The sequence below is a fragment of the Mustelus asterias genome, chromosome 4 (assembly GCF_964213995.1).
Source record: "Mustelus asterias chromosome 4, sMusAst1.hap1.1, whole genome shotgun sequence".
Lineage (NCBI taxonomy): Eukaryota > Metazoa > Chordata > Chondrichthyes > Carcharhiniformes > Triakidae > Mustelus > Mustelus asterias.
The window spans coordinates 130,965,362-130,970,605 of record NC_135804.1 but is presented as its reverse complement, the minus strand read 5'-3'; the positions used below and the strand labels follow the sequence as shown (position 1 = coordinate 130,970,605).

At 42.8% G+C, this 5,244-nt stretch overlaps 1 non-coding gene across 1 annotated transcript; it reads left to right on the top strand.

Annotated features, from left to right (window-relative positions):
- Positions 1 to 4,961: 4,961 nt before the first annotated feature.
- trnak-cuu (transfer RNA lysine (anticodon CUU)) lies at positions 4,962 to 5,034 on the top strand. Its single transcript has one exon. It is a non-coding gene; the product is annotated as a tRNA-Lys (tRNA).
- The last annotated feature ends 210 nt before the right edge of the window (positions 5,035 to 5,244 follow it).

Below are 5,244 nucleotides of genomic sequence, written 5' to 3'. Positions count from 1 at the left end.
CTAGCATTGTTTACTAACTTCCTGTGTGGGACCTTGTCAAAAGCTTTCTGAATCTCCTCCATTCTAATGAAAACCGCATCAATCATTCAAATGCTTGTTTTCTTGTCTTTGTATTTCATCAAAAAGGGAAGCATTTTGTGAGCTGGATTTTGTGGCGATGGCAGAAGTTGTGCAGCTAAAGCCAGAAGCAGGAGGTGGCACTTCAACTGGCACTGGGACCTGGGGAGATATATTCCCTGCAACGACCAAGGTTGTCATTCAATTAAGGACATTGGCTCACCCCCTCAAAGGGCCAACAACTTCAGCAACAACACTGCAAATGGTGGCCATTGTTGCGTCTTCACAATCAGGGAGAGGACACCTCGATGGCCGAGCTCCCTCAAAAAGCGGTATGATTTTTTTCAGGGGGGGAGGGTACTATAGCCAGGTAGGTAGGCCACAGCTGTAAAGTAAAGGGTTAACATCAAGCACATACAAGATGATGATATAATAATAATGTCAGAGCATCAGAGCAGCATGGTGGCACAGTGGTTAGCACTGCTACCTCACAGCACCAGGGGCCTGGGTTTGACTCCCAGCTTGGGGTACTGTCTGTGTGGAGTTTGCATGTTCTCCCCGTGTCTGCATGGGTTTCCTCTAGGTGCTCCAGTATCCTCCCACAGTCAAAAGATGTGCAGGTTAGGTGGATTGACCATGCTAAATTGCCCCTTAGTGTCAGGGGGACTAGCTAGAGTAAGTGCATGGGGTTACGGAAATAGAGTCTGGATGTGATTGTGGTCGGTGAAGACTTGATGGGCCGAATGGCCTCCTTCTGCACTGCAGGGATTCTATGATTCTATATGGCTTAGTAGCTGAGGAGTAAGAGATATCTGGAAGAGAACAGCAGCTCTTAACTCACTTGGGGGGTCCAAATGTGTAAATGCTTGCTGCTAAGAAATAGTTCAGGTTCAAAAGACCATGGACTTGAGCAACACACTTTGGGGAGTTCCCCAAACTTTGTTTAAACCTTTACCACTCAACAGAACATCAGCGAATAGGTGGTGAAGGGATGTGGAGTACAGTGTGTTAACATGATCGCTGTTGCAGCCATGGGCCACTCTCACCCCTGGACCATGCGACTCCCATTAAGGAAGGCCCGTCTCCATTTTGCTGTGTTGTTCCCGCCCTCCCCCACGCACACAATGAGAAGCCCACCCAAAGTAGGCAACATGCAACAAGGTGGGAAATGGCCTTTTATTGGCCACTGAAGAGGCTCCAGAGGCCATCACTTTGTCAACCCACCAACGCCTCTACTTTCTCAGAAGACTAAGGAAATTTGGCATGTCAGCTACGACTCTCACCAACTTTTACAGATGCACCATAGAAAGCATTCTTTCTGGTTGTATCGCAGCTTGGTATGACTCCTGCTCTGCCCAAGACCGCAAGGAACTACAAAAGGTCATGAACGTAGCCCAATCCATCACGCAAACCAGCCTCCCATCCACTGACTCTGTCTACACTTCCCGCTGCCTCGGCAAAGCAGCCAGCATAATTAAGGATCCCATGCACCCAGGACATTGTCTCTTCCACCTTCTTCCTTCAGGAAAAAGATACAAAAGTCTGAGGTCACGTACCAACCAACTCAAGAACAGCTTCTTCCCTGCTGCTGTCAGACTTTTGAATGGACTTACCTTGCATCAAGTTGATCTTTCTCTACACCGTAGCTATGTTTGTAACACTACATTTGCACTCTCTCATTTCCTTCTCTATGAATGGTATATTTTGTCTCTATGACGCGCAAGAAACAATACTTTTCACTGTATATTAATACATGTGACAATAATAAATAAAATGAAATCAAAGCCTTCCACAGTGCTCTCACTGAAATCTTACTAAAATTCTATATAGTGTCACAGTGACTTTTTGATTTTTACTATCCAAAACTCTTGTCAGAAAAACCATTGTTCCCATTAGCTTTTTAATATTTCTTGCATTCACTTGCGATGCTGCTTCTGAAGTCTTGTTAACCAGAACTCCCAAGTTCATCTGCCTTTCCCAGACCTTTCAAGATACAATTCCTCCTTTAATTCCTTTTACATAATATAAACTGTGTGACAGCCACTGAAATACTTTCCTGGTGTAGTCACTGCTATAGGAAATGTAGCTGCCAAGCTGAGTAAGTTCCCTCAAAGCAGTAAGGACCAAATAATCACTTTTTGTGATATTACTTAAGTATTGACCAGGCGACAAGAGGAGAGCTATCCTGTTTCTATTCAAAATGTTGCCATAGAATATTTTACATCGACCTCAGAATGTTATTGGGCCCTTCATTTGCCATCTCATCTAAAAGACTGGGCCTGGAACTTTCCGGTTGTTCACGCCAGCGGGATTTCCCAGTCCCACCGACAACGCACTGCTGCCATCGGTTTTCCAGCAGTGTGGAGTGGAGTGAATGGGAAATGCTATTGACAACAGTGGGACTAGAAGATCCCACCACTGGCCAACGGCAGACCACCTCCCACCGTGGGGAAGACACCAGGCCAGGGAATCCCGCCTGGGGTCTCTAAAAGTGTTGCATCCTCTCGGAATTGGGTGTCAGAGTGAATTATATTCTCAAGGCTCTGAGTGCTGGGCTGACCCTCCAACCCTCTGAGAATCAGTGATGAGATTGCCACCTACTGAGCCAAGGATGAGTTACTGAAATCTCACCAACCAACTGATGCCAACAACCCATTCTCAATACATTCACACTATTGTGAAACAATGAAATATACATTTGAGAAACATTCCCAATGTATATTCCAAACAAGCCCGCTACAGTAAACAACATCAAAAAATTACTGGATCAACAGATATTTCCCTGGTGTGAACATTTCACAGGGAAGAAAAGTAGAATGGAAAGTCAATTTTCAAAGGTTAAAATCATTTCAGGGTTTAGGTTCGTACATAATGCATTATAGATTGTGTTGACTTCACAGCTGTTACTTTGCAATCCATGACTCAACCTTTGCACACAAATATTGGTCGATGGATGGATAAAGCTTTTAAATTGAAAGAAAAGTAGTTATGTGCTCCAAAGACACAATATTTTAACAACTGGATAATACAATTTATCTATCCCTTGTTCTCCTGCATGCATGTTGCTTATTCTCTCATTCTTTTTATTTCTCCCCCATTTCTTTTTTTTCTTGTCATTCTTCATTTCCAGAATATGGGCAGTGCTGGTCAGGCCAGGCTGGCATTGAGTCCCCATCTCATGTTTCCCTTGCAAAGGTGGTGATGGACCTTCATTTTGAACCACTGCAATTATAGCTCTTTTGCACAGTTGAAGTTTTCACTTGGCCAGTCCAGAGGAAGATTAAGCATCAACCGCTTTGGTGTGGGACTGGAGTCACATATCGACCCAGATTTGGGTAAGGATGGAAGAATTCTGTTCCTAAAGGGCACTGGGGAATCATTGGGATTTGAGAACAACCTGAGACTTATTTTAAAAATTGCTGTTGCTTTGTAATTGCAAATTTAATTTGTTAACCAATTCAAATTTCCAAATTACCATGCTAAAATTTGAACTCACATTTTCTGGATTATTAATCCAGACTTCTGGATCACTCAACAATGTTGTGTGTTTGCCAGTTTGTTGTATAGTTACTTCAGGGCGATGCCAAGATTACACTAGTTCTAAATCTACAATGGGTTTGTTTACATAGTTTTTAAAATATCTCAGTAATCGCAGGATTTCTACACAAACATTCAAACCTCTGGCTTCTCGGGTGTTTCTTTAGAAGTTACTGTTTTCTTTAGATCTCAGAAGCTTTACTGAGGCTTAATCAATCAAACACAGTGAAGAATGATCAGTAAACATGCTAATATAATCAAGCACAGATCAATCAAACCACTGAACACAACAGTCAAGGCAAGTGTAAAGTCAGGAAATTAGGATGAATATGTTCATTCACAAAATAATGCCATGAGTTGCATCCATCGAGGCACCATTCATGTATTGCTCCTTTCATCTTCTAAGTGTTTGATTAAAATACTGATTCTGATGAGTGAAGTGGAAGAGGTTTACATTTGCCATTTCGCTTTGACCTACTCCCTTACAGAAGTATAGAATCACCAAAAAAAAGTGATGCAAGCTTCTGTTTTCAATAAAGCATTCCCGTTTTTGCTGCATGTTAGACATTTGTACACAAAACTCCTGGAATTGATTGGCCCTTAGTCCAGCAATGTCAGGATTTAAAAATTCTCATCTTCATTTTCAAATTCTCCATGGGAACGTCTTATAACTGTGCTGTTTAAATTATAAATCTACAATGTGTTCTTTGAAAAAATTGTAAAACTTTACAATCCCAATTATATTTCCATCACATCTTTAATAAGACATGTACTAAAAGCAGCAATTTATGTAGCATTAAATGTATGACAGCATTAATTGTAACTCTTTCTCTATGTGCCCCAAAATGTGAGCATTCGAGTAATCACAGACAGTTAAAGACCCTCTACTGCATCTAACATGTCCAAAACTCCTGCAATATTTTTTGCATCGACACACACACAATTTCCACTCAACTCAAAACCACGCAATCTCCTGGAAGGTGTGACAAACTAAACAACCGCCCAATTCTGGGAAATCCCTCCCTGACTGACGGAGGTGATGGAAACTAATGTGGGAGATCACTCTATCCTCGAATTCCCTTGAAAGAGTCTGTTCCAGCCTGAAACAGCTTGAAGAAATTAAATTGCAGTTTACTTGCCTCGTGCTATCGAAAACTGCTTTAGTCATATCTAATGATTGGCTGATTGGTGATGCAAGAGGCATTATGAGAGCAAATATGGTGTGAATAGCAATCATATCAAAAGGACAATGCATATCGATTGGGATGCTGCTGAACATGCAGCAGGACTGGTTGATGGTGGTAATTGGGTCAATGTTGTTCATGCTCATTTGCAATATAAAAATCTCTGAATCTCGTACCCCATGTGCCTGGCTAGCTCAATCGGTAGAGCATGAGACCCTTAATCTCAGGGTTGTGGGTTCGAGCCCCACATTGGGCACCATTGCTAACTGGTGGCATGGTGGCACAGTGGTTAGCACTGCTGCCTCACGGTGCCAGGGACCCGGGTTTGATCCCTGGCTTGGGTCACTATCTGTGCGGAGTCTGCACGTTATCTGTGTGGGTTTCCTCCGGGTGCTCCGGTTTCCTCCCACAGTACAAAAGACATGCTGGTTAAGTGCACTGGGTGTGCTAAATTCTCCCTCAGTGT